Source organism: Triturus cristatus, chromosome 4_1 (genome assembly GCF_964204655.1).
Source record: "Triturus cristatus chromosome 4_1, aTriCri1.1, whole genome shotgun sequence".
NCBI lineage: Eukaryota > Metazoa > Chordata > Amphibia > Caudata > Salamandridae > Triturus > Triturus cristatus.
In genome coordinates this window covers 483,193,978-483,216,398 of record NC_140585.1, presented here as the reverse complement: position 1 = coordinate 483,216,398, position 22,421 = coordinate 483,193,978, and positions in this window count along the sequence as shown.

Here is a 22,421-nt window from a genome sequence, read left to right as displayed (position 1 = left end):
CTTCACTAAAAGATGTATTTTAATATTCTGAGCTCAGGCATACTAGATTCGTTTTTCTACCATGTTCTGTGGGTCAGTTAGGACTATAGGATGTAATAGCCCAGACCTCCCATTCTGGCCTATGGAGAACAGGTAGCCTTACAGTAGTGAAAAACGAAATTGGGTGTAATTCACTACCAGGACATGCTACATACAACAGGGCATGTCCTACCTTACACATACAATGCGCCCTATCATAAGGGGGGCTTACATGATGCCAAGGGAAGGTTTAGGGGCTGGGAAGCGGGTGCACTTCACAGCCAAGATGGCAGTTCTGGACTGCACGCAGACACTGCAGTGGCAGGTCTGAGACACACTTTACAAGCTGCTTCTGTGGGTGGCACAAACCAGTGCTGCAGGCCCACCAGCAGCATTCAGTTTACCAGCCCTGGGCACACACCGGCCACGCTACTAGGGACTAACAGGTAAACTGAATAAGCCAATCATGGATGTACCAATTCATATGTCATCTTTACAAAGGGAGCATTCGCGCTGTGGCACTGAATGGCAGCGGCACAGCGCCCAGAGCATCTATAACCAGCAAAAACAGAGGAGACACAGCGAAAAAAGGAAGGGAGACTCACGCCAATGGTGCCAGGTCTAACAATACCCTTATAAAAATGAGTTTTGTACGCCTGGGTAAAGTGACATTTCACATGTAAGTGACCCCCTATTGCTGTATAGCATGGCTTAAATTCAATTTGGATGCTAGGAGGTCACAGCATCATTATTAGGCATTATAAATATAAAAAAAATGAATTGAATGCACCTATTTTAAATAACATTTTTTATATAATCAAAATATATATATATATATTTTTTAATACATCCAATCATTTTGATGAGTCCACATATGAAAAGCAAGCTGCATCCCTTGCCTATCATATTTAAAGGCATTCATTCATAGCCCTAAGAACAGAAACCGAACTTGAAAGTCTGCGCCACTTTTAAATGAAGGACAGTCATTATTTAACATCAAAAACCACTCTTATCCTTATTTAAAAAGGCATTAAGAAAATAAATCCCTACTGTCAATCTGTCCTCTGTTTATCAAAAATAATGAAACTATATTTCTAACTTTTAAAACAGCAGTCTGAAATGCAGGATTTTACACCGTGTTTGACTTCAGCTGTTCTCTGTGGCCGGAGTCAGAAATACCCATGTGCTGACACAGCTGCTTGACACGTAAAGGCGTAGAATTCACACGCCTTTCAAGTCAGCCTTTCCACAAATCTGTCGTTCTGTAATGTATTCAGGTCTGCAACAACCAACTCACTCAGATAATGTGAATGCCTGTTAATACCTAATACAGAAGGATAAATGCTGTGACATTTTGTATCTTAATTTATCTATTGCAAAATACACAATTTCGTTTTTTTAAGCTTTTTTTTATTCCTATTAAATGTGGATTCTAATTTTATCTTTAACATTGTGGCAATTTGCACACATGTATAGTGTCTTACTCTGTCAATTTAATGATAGCGTGCAGCTATTTAGCATATATTATATAATTCATTGCTGGATTCTTTTAAAATGTATTTTACTTTAATGACATTTGGCATAACAGAATGATGACAAAAAAAAAACATTGAGCTCATTCCAGACATTTTCAAAACGGTGTCATACACATAATACAGGGCACTTAAGGCTAGCCATTCTTGCACAAAGAGCGCAATCGCTACTTACAAGTACCACTAATGACAAACCACAGACATTTAAACACACATTTAACCCACAGATCAACACTTAGGACAGAAACAAAAGACAGCCCACAGACTGTACTTAAACTAAACCATTTGTAAATACTAGTTGCAAGTCATATTCACTAGATTTGGCTGGCAGAACACCAAGAAAAAAAACGCTCTGCATATCACCACTTATGAATGTTACTAAGTGCACAGACCAGGATCCTTTCTATGTACATATTTAGTTCCTCGGGGTACTAGTCACCAAAGAAGAAATAATTTTTTATACCTAAACCTAGTTAAGTATCCCCTCTAGGGGAGCCGGCTAATTATATACAAGTTTAAAAATGGTACATCCAAGAAAGCAACACATTCATAAATTCACCTGGGGGAAAACAAAAAGACCATCACGCATTTGCTTACAATTAACTGCTTTGTTCTTTAGCTCTAATGCTTTCATATAAATGTTCTTTTGCTGTTCTTTTTCAATCAAGGCTTGCTCACGCTTCATTCGTTCACACACTTCTTTCTCCCACATTCGTACACAATCAAACATCTCTTGCCTAGTCTTTCGCTTAAACATACATTGTTCCACATACTCAATCTTTCGTAAATCAAATGACCCATACATAGGCCAAAGCAACTCAGGATCCTTACGAGTGTATTTATTTATAATGCGCTGTACATTATAGAAGAAAGACCATACTTAATATACATATCCCTATTAGGCGTCCCCTCCGGGGGGCCGGTTGTGCTTCATCTAGTCTAAAATTGGTACCACTACAAAAGCAACACATCCTATGAAGTGTGCTAAAAACAGGCATGCCAAAAATAGTGCAGAATATGCAGTATTATAATCAAAGTAGCATTTAAGGTACCTTTAGTACGATGTGCCGTTCAAATCAATTCAAATAGAGAAAATTCTCCTCATTACCTGCCTATATAGATTGCAATCCATATATAAATCTCATAACAAACCAAGTTGGCCAACACCAATTCCAAAATCCAAAAGCCACAGTAAGTGTTACTAAACTACCTTACCAATCCCAGGCATCAAAACCAACAGCAAGCGCCACAGAAGGACACTTACCAATCACTTGGTGTCCAGGTTCCAACTGCCAAGTTCTAAAATCAACCAAATGGTCACTGCACGGCGAATCAACAGAAGAGATCTCAGTCGAGGACCGGCACCACCTGGATGGTCAGATCAGAAAGAAAGGAAAAACGCCGTGGTTGCCAAGACTCGGGTCTCATCGGGCAGCGATCGCGTCCAGAGAGAGATTCCAATCCTTCGTCGCTGTCAATCCTTTGGGCATCCGAGTCACCGATGAGCCCATAGTTGGGCGCCAATTTGTTGATGGTGACCTCAGCTAGGCCTACCAGTGCAAGGGGTTGGCACAGAAACTGGAATAGAAAATATAAAGTTTAATAAACCTCATGAGGTGGAACTACATTCACACAGCACCCTTCGGTGTTGAGTGAAGTAGCACACTGAACAGAAGAAGCATGGTCCTTTTATACCCACACAGGGGCTGAAAAAGGTGGTACAAGTACACATGAGAAGAGTTATGCACATAGATGGTCATACAGAAACTGCACAGTCAACAAGTGTGAGGAGTAATAAGTTGCTGACATCAGTTAGAACAGCCTGACAGTTCTATACTAGGAACAGGTGCACTCTACTAGCTAAGCACATCTGCGCATGTGCAAGACTCTGGGAGAGGGAAACAGCAAATGTCCAGCACATAGATAACTAAAATGGCTGCCACGTACAAAATGGCTTTCAGCTCATGCTAAGAGATTAATGCAATCTTCAACAGGACAACATGGTACAACAATTTTGTTTATCTTTCTCAGATCTTGTACTATCCTGAACTTCCCACTAGGCTTCTTCAGTCCCATTATTGGTGAATTACATGGGCTACTCATTATTTCTCTCAAAATTCCTTGTTTTATCATTTTCTCAATCACAGGAGTAACTCCTTCAATTATTTCAGGTGTCAATTTATATTGTGGGACATTTGGGTAACTTACTCCTTCTTTTGCAGTTATTTTTACTGGATCTACATTTCTCATCAATCCTACATCTTCTCCTGTGAAATCCCACACTTCTGCTTTTACAGATTGTTTGAATTCTTTTGGTAGTTCGTCAGGGTTAAATACAGCATAGGTCCCTGTAACCTCTTTTTCCCTGTTTGCCATTGTCATTTTATACAGCACATCATCATCTGGTGTTTCAAAGGCTATTCCATCTGGAGTACAAAATATGGTGCAGTTCATCTTGCACAATAAATCTCTACCTAACAAATTCACAGGACTGGTGTCGCACACGACGAACCGGTGCATTTCAGAAAATTTCCCTATACTAACTTTCACTGGTTCTGTAAGGTATGTTTTAATCTGTCTGATGGATACACCAACTACTTAGATCGTTTCATCCGAGAGAGGAAGATTCTTGACATCAGCTGATCTAACAGTTGATCAAGTAGCACCAGTATCAACTAGGAAAGTAATATTTTCATTATTAACTTTTCCATCTACAAATGGGCCTGTCTGGTCTACTTCTAGAGTTGCACCAAGTACGCACTCCTCTTCCTTCCTTCGGCACCATCCATAACCCTCTTCTGAGTCACTTTCATCGCGTTGCAGCCAATACTGCGAAGCAGCGCTAGCGCGTTGTGGCTTATTTACCTGTTCTTCGTTGTAGAATCCATTCTCCTTACTATACTTCTGGCAATTTTTGTTCTGTGGAAAAGGTGGTTTTGGCACCTGGTTCTGTTGTGTTACAACCTGCTGTTGTCGTTGCTGTTGACCACTCACCTCATTCTGCACCTGTGGATTCAATGATGGATTTTTATCGTTAGTACTTGGAGGAAATTTACACTCGGATTTCCAATGCCCTATCCTATCGCAATTATGACACAGAAATCTCTTTTTCGCTTCCTCAATATTCCCTTTATTTTTCCCAGGATAAAATTTTTGTCTTGACCCAGCTTGTTCCACTAATTGAGCTTCCTGTCTCTCTGCTACCTTTACTTGTGCCCACATAGCCTTTTCTTTCAATTTCCGCTGTTTTACTTCAATTTCATCACTGAAATATTTAGCATGTCTCAGTACTTCGTCTATTTTCTTATTTTGCCAATCTACAGTATGCTGTTTTATCATCTCACTAATTTCTGGACCAAGACCATATACAAATCTGTATACAAAATGACTCAAATCCTTGTCACTTAGATTTTCATCTCCGCTGAATTGTTTGAAGGCTAGAATCAACCTCTCATAATAGGCATGTACTGACTCTTTGCTTTCCTGATGTGTTCTGTCAATTTTTTACCCAGTCTGTCTCTTTAGGGGGTACCTTGTTTTTCAAAAATGCCATAACCTGTTCATATTTCTTCATTACCTCAGGGTCTGGAGCTCCTGTTTTTGGATCCCTTGGGTATTCCTGTGTCGGCCAATCTATCACGATCTTACATTCTGTCCATAAATCTGCTGGTACTATTATGTCGAACAAGCTATTTAGATCAATCCACAATACTTTGGACAATTTTACAAATCTGTCCACCTGTCTGTACCACTCGATGGGTTTTTCACGCAGTCGAGGGAAGTCATTTGTAAATGACAAAATATCCTGTTTAGTCCATGGGACATGTACATATCCTCCTCCTGGAATCTCTCTCAGGGCATTCTGTCACAACCTTCTCTTTTTCTCTCACAGGGTCAGCTGAAAACGTTTTGTCTGAAACTTCATCTCGTTTACGATACCATCTGCTCTTCCATTTGTCCACATCTCCCCATTTTCTCAATAAAATAATTATCTCTTTTATCTGACCTATTCGTCCTATGATATTCATGTTTTCAATGTCTTTTTCAGTGAAATCTACTCAATAGGGTTTCTGTAAGGCTTTTACCTTTTCAATATCAATACCCATTTCATTTGCCACTTCTTCTAATCTTTCATGGAGACTTTTTGCCCTCCATGTGACGCTTTTACACAAAAATAACAACTCCTCATCTTGGTAAGTTTTTAATTTTTCTGTCGGGATAGTGCCTACTATTAATTCTTCCAGTACCATTCGTAGTTTGGATACATCTATTGACTGAGATTCTTTGTCTTTCTTTTGCAAGCTTCTCAACCATTCACTCAACTCCTCTGTAGATGGTCCTACTGGCTTCTCTACATTTCCTTGTCCAAAATCTTTTTGCGTTTCCGACATTGACTCAACTATCGTCATACGCTTTTCTGCACAGTTTTGACCTACAAACGGGCTATTAGAAAAATTTGGTTCAATCATACTCATTGTCTGTCTCCACAGAATCTCACTCTGACTTATTCTTGGTTGTTCAGCCGGTTTATTACTTTTATAAGAGACTGTCAAACAATGTTCGCTATCTTTCTGTTTATCAAAAATGGGCATCACTGGACCTATTGTTACTGGAACGGTTACCGCTTCCATATTTTTAGTCAATTCTCTCATTTTCTCTGTCAATTCTAGGGTCGTTTTTGCTAGTTCTGCGGAATTTTCTCCATCTAATTTTCCTCCGGACTTCTTCTCTACCTCTCTAATGGAATTGTTCCTTCCCAAATCTTGGAACTCTGGTTCCGATTTTATGATTCTTACTGTTTCTTTCATCGGGGCACTTGGGGTTAATATTTCTGGTTCTGTTCGATATGGAGGTGGATTCTTATAGAACATATCATCAAGAACATCATTCATTCCATACCCTCTTGATTCCACATTATGCCTCTTTTCTACACACTCTCTTCCTTCATTCTCTTCTGCAGTTCTTACGGGAAACAAACCCTCAGTCATACTCGCATTCCGCCACCTTCTCATTCGATCATCATGCGTCTCATGTCCGTATGATCTGCCAAACAAGTACCTATATCCTCTACCATTTCTCTGTCTTTCTCGGTCATGCATCTCGTCTTCCCACTCCGTCAATGCTTCAAATTGTGTCGGTCTAGGTCTTGGTTCTAAATTCATAATTTTCTCTCTCAAATTTCTGAAAACAGCCAAATTAAATGAACCATGCTCTGGAAAAGCCAACACTCCGTGCTTCTCGGTATACTTGACCCAGTTATCTAACCAAATACAAGTGTGATATCCATATTTCACAACCATGAAGGATGCAGGGGTTTTCGGTGGAGGAAGTAACTGTCCTTCCCTAGTTACAGTCGGTTTGTCCTTTTTAAACCACTTCTTAATTCTACCAAACCAAGACTTTTTCTCCTTTTCTGGTGGATCGTAATACATTTTCCCTTCTTTCGTGTATGACTAGTTTCTCTTTACAACTGTACCGCTATTCTGTCCAATCGCAGCGCGACTCACACTAACACACCAATAGGGAGCGTCTACGTCACCCTGTATTTCTCCACTCCTAATGCGGCGCACACTAACGCACCAATCCGGAGCGTTTTACGTTTCTGACCGACTGTCCAATCCCAGCGCAGTCGTTCTGACGTCAGCAGCCGCTGCAGCAGCTCCTGCTCCTGTCTACCCCTCCTTCACAAAATCCGCTCGGTAAGTTTTGTTTCGAATTTCTACAATTCTGTTAGTAACAACATAAAAATGCCACCATTGTCCGCTTCGCTAACCAAGGAATAGTAATAGACCTTTCTCACGAGAATTCCGTCTTTCCCGAGAGCAGCGCTTACCTCTGCCCTACTACTTAATCGTTACTTCCGTTGATAAAGTAGCACATCCCTCTACCTTACCCTTCTAACAAGCATTAGCTAACCGTTTCTCCAGAATTTAATACACATAGTTGGAGACCCAATGCTCCTGAGAAATAAAACTAGAGTTTCACAATTAACCCGAATGCCTTTACATTCACGCACTTTCACACCAGAAAAATGTAGTACATTCACACAGAATCCTGTCTTTCCTGAGAACAGCGAACAGTCTGTCCTACTACAGAATTATAACATACGTTAACAAAGAAGCGCTTCCCTCTACTTTGTCCTTCTAGCAAGCTCAGAGAATACCTATTACCTTTCCAGTGATAAGCGTTATCGGAATGCCATTTGGACTCCTGGTGCCTAAGACCAAAATTTCACAGGTAACCTTCGCTATCATACACACTTCTCTCACACAGAAAATGTCTCTAATGGCAACACACGACGATGCTACCGAATCGAACCCAGACAATGCGTTGTGCAACTTCAATCGTTACACGTTTCTCCCTGTGTACCTACAGGGCAACAACAATTCCGTCTTTCCCGAGAGCAGCGCTTACCTCTGCTCTACTACAGAACCGTTACAAACTTCCGACTTCCTACATCCCAGAAGCCGTGCAAACAACATAGAACTCAACACGACTCACATAGAGTGTTAGTACATGAACCGATATCAATAACCAATAATCACTAAGCTATTTACAAGCAAAAATCACCAAACCAAAACAATAAAAACCATAACTCTGCTACCAGAAAAACTGTTGCAGCGTGGAACATAAAATTCCCCCTTCGTCACAGACCAATTACCTCAATAGCAAATTCACTCAAATACATTCATTGGTGGGGCCCATAACACCAATACTCACACTCAGTTGATCTGCTTCCCTAGAGGAATATGTTTCCAAACGCTGACATAAAAGGAATATCTTTACCTTACTCTAAATACATTGACTTCAAACCCTAAGACATTCCTCTCATAAGGGATTAATCATTTAGTTGTTTTTATAGGTTTAGTGAACACTATCATTTATCTATACACTACTCTTTATCCTAATTCTCTTCTTCAAATAATCGACACAACACATTTGTCAATTATTCAAATATTCTTTATCTAAGAAATATTGCAAAATCGTTAGAAATCTTCATCAGCATTGCAGAACATCATATTTACCTAATCTGGCTACAAGTCGTCCTCTAAGTCAGTCAGGTCGAGGAAAATTCTTTTAATTCATCAAAGTTAGGCCGCAATTCAGTCTCTCAAAGATTCAGGATAACAGCTGTCCAGCAGTGTCACCGTCCTCTCCGTCAGCATAACGTCAAGAAATCGAGTTCGTCAAAGAAGAGCGTTAGCCATTTGTTCAATTCCCTACCTACTTTTATAATGAAAATAATGTCAAAAAGTATCAAGATTAGGTTTTAGAAAGTTCTGATTGGTCGATTTGGGGTCGAGGGGAAAAAGTTCTCATAGAGTCAGCATAATGAAGTCATTGCACTTGCTGGTTCCGGTTTTTAAATTGTCTATTGTCTTGTTGTTGGCGGAGTTCCCGGAGTAGCCTTGACAAGGTCTTCTTCTCCTGGGGTCAGGACCAGGCCACTGCTGCTGGCAGTAACGCATGCGCATTTCACCCAGAACCTCGTGTTGTCAGGGCAGTCACGTTCAACGTCTCGTTCAGCCATTTTAACTAGGCCGAAATGGGTGACTTAAGCAAAAGAAACACAAAACGTAATTAAAACATGGAAATGGCTAATAAAATGTTAATCCCTCGCTAATACCCTTATGTGTAAGTAATTATCTAGCAGAAAGCATCACTCAAAGCGTTTATACTCACTCAATAAAGCATAAAATACAATTACATCACCAAAGCAACATATATCATGCAATATTCTAATTTTCTACTATTAGTATGCGTACATAAGTTAGTTTACAATTAGTTTAGCCATGCAAAGTGCAATTCCCACGTGTAATTCTTTTTTAGTATGATTGATAAGTCTTTCACTGCAAACCAATTAATAAGATTACTATTAGTTAATGATTTAGATTAATATAAACATGCAGAATGGGGGGGTATACAAAATTTTGTACTACCCGCTCCAGCATAAGCACTCACACTCACATTCCGGCCCCAGCGGAGATTCCTCCCCGACTGCGGAGATTACGGCCCGGCTGCGTAGATTCCAGCCCAGGTGTTGAGATTCCTGCCTGCGTGCAGAGAATCCGCCCCAAGTGTTGAGATTCTGCACCAAGTGCGTACCAAACGTTGTAAATGAATTCTGTGAATACCAAAAGTCATAAAGTTAGACTTTTGCCTCAGATTACCTTTGTGAATCAGCCACAAATTTAATAGATTCATATAGTGAGGCTTATAACACAGGAGGTTATCCAGGCGTTGTCCATGGGCACGAGGAGATTAAGGCCCAGATGTAGGTGGCTAAATACCGGTCGGTAACCCCGAAAATGGGTAAATTTCAGGGTTACTGACCGGTATTTAGCCATTCCTAATGTAGGTGATGATTCGGTAAATACGGAATCGGTATTTACCGATTCGGTAAATGCAATGTAGAAAGCACATAAAAGAGTGCTTATGTGCTTTAAGAATTCGTTAATTACCACCAACTTCAAGTTGGTGGTAATTAACGAATTCCTTTAAAAATTCACTTTTAAATTTTCTTTTAAGTGCCGTGTGGCACACATCCATGCCCTTAGGGCATGTATGTGCGCCACATGTGCACACAGGCACATTTCAGGTGTGCAACAGGGTGTCCTTTGGACACCCTGGCACCCTTGAAATACCTCCCAGTATTACCGATTCGGTAATATCGAATCGCTAATACAGAATAGCTTTAGATTCATTCCTATGGGCCTCCAAGCCCATAGGAATGAATGGGTAGGTATTCCTTATTACTGAATATTAAGGAATCGGTATTTTTTACCGATTCATTACCTACAACGGTAAAATTGGGTATTAATAATTCGGTATTTGTGGATTACCTACATCTGGCCCTAAGTGATTTGGCCAGAATCACAGGATGGTGCGCCAACACTGAGATGCAAATCCAGATATCCAGCTCCTGAGTCGACAGCTCTGGCTGCTGCGCCACATCCTCTCCCTTGTGTGTTATGCATACAATCTTTAATTGGATTTTAGCTTCATACAAGAGCTAATTTAGATGCTTTAAGTCTGAAGTAATGTGGTCTATTCTTCTGCAACTTGTTATGAGTCTGGCAGCTGAGTTCAGTGTGACCTTTAATGGGCAACCTTACTTTGGGTAGGCCAGCAAGAGTGGCACTCCCATAATCTAATCGGGAGATGACCAGAGATTGTACTGTACTGCTAATTGAAAGTTCATAGGGGGCAGGAAGGGTTTGATTTTCTTTAGAATGTTAATTTGGTGATTGGCTCCTCTGATGGTTGCACTAATATGATCTTGCATATTGAGATGTTTGCCTGGAGTAATGCCTAGTGATCGAGTAGAGTCATTATGTGGGGGGAGCAGTTGAACGATGTGAGTTGTTTGATCCAATCTTCTACGGAGGCTGAGAGATTGTGCGGGGTGCTCAAAGGGAATTAAGTTTTGAGGGTGTTGAGAATTAGGTGATTGCGGGTCAGCTATTGTTGGGTTTTCAACAATGTGCAATTGAGTGTTTTGATATTTTCAGGTGAGAAAATTATCAGATACAATTTTGTATCATCAGCATACATGTGGTAATGGATGTTTGAGGTCTTAAAAATGTCCATCAGTGGTTCCATGAGCAAGTTGAATAGTGTGGAGCCTTAAGGTGCTTCAACTGTTGCCAGTATAATGTCTGATAAGGAATGGTTGATTTGGATTCTCCGAGTTTTGTTTTGGAGGAATGAAGCAAACCAGTTTAAAACGGGACCAGAAAACCATCCTATTTTCGAGGAGGTCAATCAGTCTTTCATGTTTGACAGTATCAAATGTTGATGAGAGATCAAAAAGTATAAGTAGACAGGATTTATTCAGATCAAGCAATCTCATGGCATCATCAGCAATATGTGTCAAAGCCGTTTCAGTTCTATGACAGGTTCTGAAACCAGATTGGAACTGTTCAATGTTATAGGTTTACACATTTCTCCAGACGTTTTGCAAGCGCCGGGATGTTGGAGATTGGGTGAAAACTGTTGGGGTCAGACTGGTCAGCATTATTTTATTTTTTTTAAATTAAGCTTGACCTGTCCTATTGTTAGGCTATCAGGGACCATGCCCTGAGAGAGAGATGTTTTTATAATCTTTGTTCATGAAGGGAGTATGGAAGATCTACGCTCTTAGACAAGTAGTGTGCAGAGGATCATTAAAATGGTTGGTGGGTTATGTGGAAGTCATTATTGTGAGTATGTCAATTTCGTCAGGGATTTTGAAGGAGGACCAAATAGCCTTATTTTTTGTAGTATATCCAGTACAAGAAAAGCTGACCAGGTGCTCCACTGGAAGGAGACCGGGCTGGTCAAGGCTGATCAATCTCTCTTGCATTATTGATGAAATGGGCAGAGAACTTATCACCATTAGGTAGTGTTTCTTTGTCTACAGAATGTTGTTTAGAGTTGCAAGTTGTTTGATGATTTGAAAAAGTTTTTTGGGTCTGTTTTTGGCATTATCTAGTTCTGATCTGAAATATTCTGCTTCTAACCTTAGGATGTGTTTGTTGTGAGAGCTTCTTACTGCCTTCAGATGCTTGAGTTGAGAGCCCGATGGGGAGATTGTCCATTAAGCAAAGTCATCACATTAATTGGTGTGATAAGCCTTAGGTAATGACCCATTCTCTCCACGGGCTTGAATTCTGAATTCGGATTTAAAATTGTTAAACACAGGCTCATCATCTAAAAACAAGTCAATGTTGGAAACTCAATATTCAGAGCAACCTCTTTGATAAAACAAAGTCATAGTTATGCTGCAAGTTAGTGCGTATATCAACGGTTAAGTGTTGTTATGTCACACCAATTGCGGTATTCGTGGGTAAATACTTCCATGTATAACAATCTTTTGCTCCAAAACTTTGGAATACTCGTGTAATAGCCTAGAAAGCACATTTTCAGATATGATCCCCTAAGAGCCATCTTTATGTAAAATCTTCATGTTGAATCTATGTTGATCCACTAAATAGCCCAGGTCAGGTTTAGTTTCGGTTGAAGCTTGCTCGATAGAAGCGTTAGGACTTACTACTAACCCAATCATCAAAATGTCTATGGCAAATACCTCTACAATATTAGCACTCTACAACTTTTCAGTGTTCCTGACACTTTGGTTTCTCTCAAGTCAAATTGAAAACAAAAACAAAAATCAAAAATGTACTTGTTTATTCTACTGTGCAAATCAGCAAAATGTTCAGTTCGCTTTCAGTGTAATTCTGTTAATACAGTTGACTTCAAGATTAGATACCTACAGTCTTCAACTGGATACTCTAAAGGGACAAATATCCCACTCTTCTACTGAGACCCAGTAGCGTACGGTAATATTCGTAAGTGGAGGAGCGCCGGAGGGAAGTGGATGTTTTAACACAGTGTGATAAATGCCTTTAGTATCGATACCAAAGTTCTCAGTCATGGCTCATTAACAGTGTTTTATTTAAAATGGGTCATAATTGAAAGCTCTGAACGTTAGGCTGAAGGTAGTGTGAGTTTCTCACAGTGCCTGTCAGTGGGTCAAAAAAGTAAATAATAATAAAATAAAACCATGGGCACGTGGTTCCCCAGTCCCTGATCTGTTCTCACTCCCCTCTTCAGAGTTTGGCGATTGGTTGGGGTTCCCCACTTAAGGAGCGCGTGCTGTCACTTGGGATTGCGGGTTGCCTTGCGGGTGTGGTTGTTTTTGTGTTGTTGTGTTTTGACAAAAGGAAACCGTATTGTTGGTTTGGAGTTAGGTGGCCTGCACTACTGATATCTCCTGATTTACCCTTTTTGCACCGCCAAGAGATTTTTCTGTATGTATGTCATGTGCTACTGCTACTCTAGCGGCCGGCCAGACGGTTGTAGGCCCATACTTGTAACTATTTGAGATTGTAATAAACGGTTTAAAAATATTTACTTACCCACAACTCCTGTGGGTTATTTTTTGTTGCAGTTCCAGCGCAAGTCTCGGTGGCTCAGAGAACTCCCCCCTACCACTCCAAACGGTGCTCTCATGCTTCTGATAGTGGTAGCAGGCTGGCTTGATGTTCCTTTAATCACTGGGGACCTGTGCCTTCTCTCCACCCAGCTTTTTAAGAGAGCTCGGTTTAAAGTGCACATGTGAGACTAGTCATCGCAAGACAGCCAACCACTGCTCCCCTCTACTGCTCTTGCGGCCAGGGGGGTGGGGGTGGGGAGAGGTGGCTTCTCCGCCCTATTGTAGGAATTGCCGCTGCTGAGACTTATAGAGCTAATATCTTTACTTGATACTCAGGACATAAAACATGAAATTTCTATGTCTGTACATATGTGGCTTGAATTCAGTCAGTTAAAAATATCAATCAATTTTCGTTGTGGTAGCACTGCTTATGAAGACTTTCCAAAAGCAGTTTAATGATTCTCACTCTTATCAGCTCTCATATCAGGCTCACTCTAAACAAAGTAGTTCCACTCCAGAGCTGAGTACCTTAGATTAAGCACTCTTTGTCTCTTTGATCTTCTGACTGCCCACTGTCACTATCACCTAGTTCAATTGTCTCTGCTTCTTCTCTGATTGTTTCTGGGATGCATTCCTCTGACACAACAGCTCTCAGTCGCTCACCATTCTTTAGGCATCTATCTCTCCTCTGCTCTCCTCTGGCTGAAGTGCTTGCATCTTCTTCCAGCTCAGGTTTGCACATTCTCAGATTCAACTGCTTGGTCCACTACTTTTACCATTGGCTCATTCACCATAGGCTGTACACTTGCCTCAACTTGACTTTGTGACTCTCACGTACAATCTCTCCTTTTTCTGAATGTTTGTTCTGTACTGGAGTTTGTCTCCGTGAATCAGTGGTTGTTGTCTGCACTTCTTCACCAGCTCTCTCACTCTTACGGTGTGGTCGGCATGAATCTAGTTTGGCAGACCCCACTCTTCACAGCATTGTTCGTCATGAGGTTGACCTGGAAAGAAGCTTGCCAGGAGGTCTAAACGGACAAATCAGGTACACATGTCTGATAATGAGAGCCAGCAATCAAACACAGATGTGGAGGTATATTCACTTAAGCTTAAGCCTGAGAGATGCAAAGCATTCGGCAAATATACTCTGCCAGAAGCAGATGGTGCAATCTACTTGTACCGTTTGAGCAACATTGCCATATATTGAAATACCTGAGTCAGAGATGCATGCACATAATAGAGTGTGCAAGTTAAGCTGAAGTAAAATATTGCAAATCCAAAAGGGATGATGGACGGAGTGTTGAACATTGCAAGCACTCACCCCCAGTCAACTGATCTGGGTTTACTCCATCATCATTGTTTAGCTCACTCCGTCACCCCAGTTCAGACATGGCCCTATGCAAATCAGTACGACCCTGTGCCTCATGGAAACAGTCCAGCCCGCACTGCCAAGCCATGTCTTCTCTGGACCAGAAAATAGCATCCTGGGACTGGTTTGTGGCTAATCAGCCATCATCAACTAGACTAGCTTGAATCCAGTGGCAATGTGAGCAAGGGACCCGTGTCTGGGCATACCCTGCCAACTTAGGGCGAACAAAGCAAATCCAAAAGGAATGATGGACGGAGTGTTGAACATTGCAAGCACTCCCCCCCAGTCAACTGATCTGGGTTTAATCCATCATCATTCTTTAGCTCACTCCGCCACCCCAGTTCAGACATGGCCATATGCAAATCAGTCTGACCCTGTACCTCATGGGAACAGTCCAGCCCAAACTGCCAAGGCATGTCTTCCCTGGACTGGAAACAAGCATCCTGAGACCGGTTTCTGGCTAATCATCCATCATCAGCCAGGCTAGCTTGAATCCAGTGGCAAAGTGAGCAAGGGACCCACGTCTGGGCATACCATGCCAATTTAGGGCGAACAAAGCAAATCCAAAAGGGATGATGGATGGAGTGTTGAACATTGCAAGCACTCACCCCCAGTCAACTGATCTGGGTTTAATCCATCATCATTCTTTAGCTAACTCCGTCACCCCAGTTCAGATATGGCCATATGCAAATCAGTCTGACCCTGTGCCTCATGGGAACAGTCCAGCCCGAACTGCCAAGCCATGTCTTCTCTGGACTGGAAACAAGCATCCTGGGACCGGTTTCTGGCTAATCAGCTGTCATCAGCCAGGCTTGCTTGAATCCAGTGGCAAAGTGAGCAAGGGACGCAAGTCTGGGCATACCCTGCCAACTTAGGGCAAACAAAGCAAATCCAAAAGGAATGGTGGATGGAGTGTTGAACATTGCAAGCACTCACCCCCAGTCAACTGATCTGGGTTTAATCCATCATCATTCTGTAGCTCACTCCGCCACCCCAGTTCAGATATGGCCATATGCAAATCAGTCTCACCCTGTGCCTCATGGGAAAAGTCCAGCCCGACCTGCCAAGCCATGTCTTCCCTTGAGCAGAAACAAGCATCCTGGGACCAGTTTCTGGCTAATCAGACGTCATCAGCAAGGCTAGCTTGAATCCAGTGGCAAAGTGAGCAAGGGACCCACGTCTGGGGAAACCCTGCCAACTTAGGGCGAACAAAGCAAATCCAAAAGGATGATCGACGGAGTGTTGAACATTGCAAGCACTCATCCCCAGTCAACTGATCGGGGTTTAATCCATCATTATTCTTTAGCTCACTCCGCCACCCCAGTTCAGACATGGCCATATGCAAATCAGTCTGACCCTGTGCCTCATGGGAACATTTCAGCCCGAACTGCCAAGCCATGTCTTCCCTGGACCGGAAAGAAGCATCGTGAGACCAGTTTCTGGCTAATCAGCCGTCATCAGCCAGGCTAGCTTGAATCCTGTGGCAAAGTGAGCAAGGGACCCACGTCTGGGCATACCCTGCCAACTTAGGGCAAACAAAGCAAATCCAAAAGGGATGACGGACGGAGTGTTGAACATTGCAAGCACTCACCCCCAGTCAACTGATCTCGGTTTCATCCATCATCATTCTTTAGCTCACTCCATCACCCCAGTTCAGACATGGCCATATGCAAATCAGTCTGACCCTGTGCCTCATGGGAACAGTCCAGCCCGAACTGCCAAGCCATGTCTTCTCTGGACTGGAAACAAGCATCCTGGGACCGGTTTCTGGCTAATCAGCCATCATCAGCCAGGCCCTGCTTGAATCAAGTGGCAAAGTGAGCAAGGGACCCACGTCTGGGCATACCCTGCGAACTTAGGGCAAACAAAGCAAATCCAAAAGGAATGGTGGATGGAGTGTTGAACATTGCAAGCACTCACCCCCAGTCAACTGATCTGGGTTTAATCCATCATCATTCTGTAGCTCACTCCGCCACCCCAGTTCAGACATGGCCATCTGCAAATCAGTGTGACCCTGTGCCTCATGGGAACAGTCCAGCCCGAAGCGCCAAGTCATATCTTCCCTGGACCGGAAACAAGCATCCTGGGACAGGTTTCTGGCTAATCAGCCGTCATCAGCCAGGCTAGCTTGAATCCAGTGGCAAAGTGAGCAAGGGACCCACGTCTGGGCATACCCTGCCAACTTAGGTCGAACAAAGCAAATCCAAAAGGGATGATGGACAGAGTGTTGAACATTGCAAGCACTCACCCCCAGTCAACTGATCTGGGTTTAATCCATCATCAATCTTTAGCTCACCCCGCCACCCCAGTTCAGACATATGCAAATCAGTCTGACCCTGTGCCTCAAGGGAACAGTCCAGCCCGAACTGCCAAGACCTGTCTTCCCTGGACTGGAAACAAGCATCCTGGGACCGGTTTCTGGCTAATCAGCCGTCTTCAGGCAGGCTAGCTTGAATCCAGTGGCAAAGTGAGCAAGAACCCACGTCTGGGCATACCATGCCATCTTAGGGCGAACAAAGCAAATCCAAAAAGGACGATGGACAGAGTGTTGAACATTGCAAGCACTCACCCCCAGTCAACTGATCTGAGTTTAATCCATCATCATTCTGTAGCTCACTCCGCCACCCCAGTTCAGACATGGCCATATGCAAATCAGTGTGACCCTGTGCCTCATGGGAACAGTCCAGCCCGAATTGCCAAGCCATGTCTTCCCTGGACCGGAAACAAGCATCCTGGGACCGGTTTCTGGCTAATCAGCCGTCATCAGCTAGACTAGCTTGAATCCAGTGGCAATGTGAGCAAGGGACCCGTGTCTGGGCATACGCTGCCAACTTAGGGCGAACAAAGCAAATCCAAAAGGGATGATGGACGGAGTGTTGAACATTGCAAGCACTCACCCACAGTCAACTGATCTGGGTTTAATTCATCATCATTCTTTACCTCACTCCGCCACCCCAGTTCAGACATGGCCATATGCAAATCAGTCTGACCCTGTGGCTCAAGGGAACAGTCCAGCCCGAACTGCCAAGCCATGTCTTCCCTGGACTGGAAACAAGCATCCTGGGAACGGTTTCTGGCTAATCAGCCGTCATCAGCCAGGCTAGCTTGAATCCAGTGGCAAAGTGAGCAAGGGACCCACGTCTGGGCATACCCTGCGAACTTAGGGCAAACAAAGCAAATCCAAAACGGATGACGGACGGAGTGTTGAACAGTGCAAGCACTCACCCCCAGTCAACTGATCGGGGTTTAATCCATCATCATTCTTTAGCTCACTCCGCCACACCAGTTCAGACATGGCCATATGCAAATCAGTCTGACCCTGTGCCTCATGGGAACAGTCCAGCCCGAACTGCCAAGCCATGTCTTCTCTGGACCGGAAACAAGCATCCTGGGACCGGTTTCTGGCTAATCAGCCGTCACCAGTCAGGCTAGCTTGAATCCAGTGGCAAAGTGAGCAAGGGACCCACGTCTGGGCATACCCTGCCAACTTATGGCGAACAAAGCAAATCCAAAAGGGATGATGGACGGAGTGTTGAACATTGCAAGCACTCACCCTCAGTCAACTGATCTGGGTTTAATCCATCATCACTCCTTAGCTCACTCCGCCACCCCAGTTCAGACATGGCCACATGCAAATCAGTCTGACCCTGTGCCTCATGGGAACAGTCCAGCCCGAATTGCCAAGCTATGTCTTCCCTGGACATGAAACAAGCATCCTGGGCCGGGTTTCTGGCTAGTCAGCCGTCATCAGCAACACTAGCTTGAATCCAGTGGCAATGTGAGCAAGGGACCCGTGTCTGGGCATACCCTGCCAACTTAGGGCGAACAAAGCAAATCCAAAAGGGATGATGGACGGAGTGTTGAACATTGCAAGCACTCACCCCAGTCAACTGATCTGGGTTTAATCCATCATCATTCTTTAGCTCACACCGCAACCCCAGTTCAGACATGGCCATACGCAAATCAGTCTGACCCTGTGCCTCATGGGAACAGTCCAGCCCGAACTGCCAAGCCATGTCTTCCCTGGACCGGAAAGAAGCCTCCTGGGACCGGTTTCTGGCTAATCAGCCGTCATCAGCCAGGCTAGCTTGAATCCAGTGGCAAAGTGAGCAAGGGACCGACGTCTGGGCACACCCTGCCAAATTAGGGCAAACAAAGCAACTCCAAAAGGGATGATGGACGGAGTGTTGAACATTGCAAGCACTCACCCCAGTCAACTGATCTGGGTTTAATCCATCATCATTCTTTAGCTCACACCACCACCCCAGTTCAGACATGGCCATATGCAAATCAGTCTGACCCTGTGCCTCAAGGGAACAGTCCAGCGCGAACTGCCAAGCCATGTCTTCCCTGGACCGGAAAGAAGCCTCCTGGGACCAGTTTCTGGCTACTCAGCCATCATCAGCAAGGCTAGCTTGAATCCAGTGGCAAAGTGAGCGAGGGACCCACGTCTGGGCATACCCTGCCAACTTAGGGCAAACAAAGCAAATCCAAAAGGGGTGATGGACGGAGTGTTGCACATTGCAAGCACTCACCCCCAGTCAACTGATCTGGGTTTAATCCATCATCACTCTTTAGCTCACTCCGCCACCCCAGTTCAGACATGGCCATATGCAAATCAGTCTGACCCTGTGCCTCATGGGAACAGTCCAGCCCGAACTGCCAAGCCATGTCTTCCCTGGACCGGAAAGGAGCATCCTGGGACCAGTTTCTGGCTAATCAGCCGTCATCAGCCAGGCTAGCTTGAATCCAGTGGCAAAGTTAGCAAGGGACCCACATCTGGGCATACCCTGCGAACTTAGGGCAAACAAAGCAAATCCAAAACGGATGACGGACGGAGTGTTGAACAGTGCAAGCACTCACCCCCAGTCAACTGATCGGGGTTTAATCCATCATCATTCTTTAGCTCACTCCGCCACCCCAGTTCAGACATGGCCATATGCAAATCAGTCTGACCCTGTGCCTCATGGGAACAGTCCAGCACGAACTGCCAAGCCATGTCTTCCCTGGACTGGAAACAAGCAACCTGGGACCGGTTTCTGGCTAATCAGCCGTCATCAGCCAGGCTAGCTTGAATCCAGTGGCAAAGTGAGCAAGGGACTCACGACTGGGCATACCATGCCAACTTAGGGCGAACAAAGCAACTCCAAAAAGGACAATGGACAGAGTGTTGAACATTGCAAGCACTCACCCCTAGTCAACTGATCTGGGTTTAATCCATCATCATTCTTTACCTCACTCCTCCACCCCAGTTCAGACATGGCCATATGCAAATCAGTCTGACCCTGTGCTTCAAGGGAACAGTCCAGCCCGAACTGCCAAGCCATGTCTTCCCTGGACCGGAAAGAAGCATCCTGGGACCAGTTTCTGTCTAATCAGCCGTCATCAGCCAGGCTAGCTTGAATCCAGTGGCAAAGTTAGCAAGGGACCCACGTCTGGGCATACCCTGCCAACTTAGGGCGAACAAAGCAAATCCAAAAGGGATGATGGACGGAGTGTTGAACATTGCAAGCACTCACCCCCAGTCAACTGATCTGGGTTTAATTCATCATCATTCTTTCGCTCACTCCGCCACCCCAGTTCAGTCATCGCCATATGCAAATCAGTCTGACCCTGTGCCTCATGGGAACAGTCCAGCCCGAACTGCCAAGCCATGTCTTCCCTGGACCGGAAAGGAGCATCCTGGGACCAGTTTCTGGCTAATCAGCCATCATCAGCCAGACTAGCTTGAATCCAGTGGCAAAGTGAGCAGGGGACTCACGCCTGGGCATACCATGCCAACTTAGGGCGAACAAAGCAACTCCAAAAAGGACGATGGACAGAGTGTTGAACATTGCAAGCACTCACCCCTAGTCAACTGATCTGGGTTTAATCCATCATCATTCTTTACCTCACTCCTCCACCCCAGTTCAGACATGGCCATATGCAAATCAGTCTGACCCTGTGCCTCATGGGAACAGTCCAGCCCGAACTGCCAAGCCATGTCTTCCCTGGACTGGAACAAGCATCCTGGGACCGGTTTCTGGCTAATCAGCGTCATCAGCCAGGCTAGATTGAATCCAGTGGCAAAGTGAGCAAGGGACCCACGTCTGGGCATACCATGCCAACTTAGGGCGAACAAAGCAAATCCAAAAAGGACGATGGATGGAGTGTTGAACATTGCAAGCTCTCACCCCTAGTCAACTGATCTGGGTTTAATCCATCATCATTCTTTACCTCACTCCTCCACCCCAGTTCAGACATGGCCATATGCAAATCAGTCTGACCCTCTGTCTCATGGGAACAGTCCAGCCCGAACTGCCAAGCTATGTCTTCCCTGGACCGGAAACAAGCAACCTGGGACCGGTTTCTGGCTAATCAGCCGTCATCAGCCAGGCTAGCTTGAATCCAGCGGCAAAGTGAGCAAGGGACCCATGTCTTGGCATACCCTACTAACTTAGGGCGAACAAAGCAAATCCAAAAGGGATGATGGACGGAGTGTTGAACATTGCAAGCACTCACCCCCAGTCAACTGATCTGGGTTTAATCCATCATCACTCTTTAGCTCACTCCGCCACCCCAGTTCAGACATGGCCATATGCAAATCAGTCTGACCCTGTGCCTCATGGGAACAGTCCAGCCCAAACTGCCAAGCCATGTCTTCCCTGGACCGGAAACAAGCATCCTGGGACCAGTTTCTGGCTAATCAGCCATCATCAGCAAGGATAGCTTGAATCCAGTGGCAAAGTGAGCAAGGGACCCACGTCTGGGCATACCCTGCAAACTTAGGGCGAACAAAGCAAATGCAAAAGGGGTGATGGACGGAGTTTTGAACATTGCAAGCACTCACCCCCAGTCAACTGATCTGGGTTTAATCCATCATCATTGTTTAGCTCACTCCGCCACCCCAGTTCAGACATGGCCATATGCAAATCAGTCTGACCCTGTGCCTCATGGGAACAGTCCAGACCGAACTGCCAAGCCATTTCTTCCCTGGACCGGAAACAAGCATCCTGGGACCGGTTTCTGGCTAATCAGCCGTCATCAGTCAGGCTAGCTTGAATCCAGTGGCAAAGTGAGCAAGGGACCCACGTCTGGGCATACCCTGCCAACTTAGGGCGAACAAAGCAAATCCAAAAGGGATGATGGACGGAGTGTTGAACATTGCAAGCACTCACCCCCAGTCAACTGATCTGGGTTTAATCCATCATCATTCTTTAGCTCACTCCGCCACCCCAGTTCAGACATGGCCATATGCAAATCAGTCTGACCCTGTGCCTCATGGGAACAGTCCAGCCCGAACTGCCAAGCCATGTCTTCCCTGGACTGGAAACAAGCATCCTGGGACCGGTTTCTGGCTAATCAGCCGTCATCAGCCAGGCTAGCTTGAATCCAGTGGCAAAGTGAGCAAGGGACCCAGGTCTGGGCATACCATGCCAACTTAGGGCAAACAAAGCAAATCCAAAAAGGACGATAGAGAGAGTGTTGAACATTGCAAGCACTCACCCCTAGTCAACTGATCTGGGTTTAATCCATCATCATTCTTTACCTCACTCCTCCACCCCAGTTCAGACATGGCCATATGCAAATCAGTCTGACCCTCTGC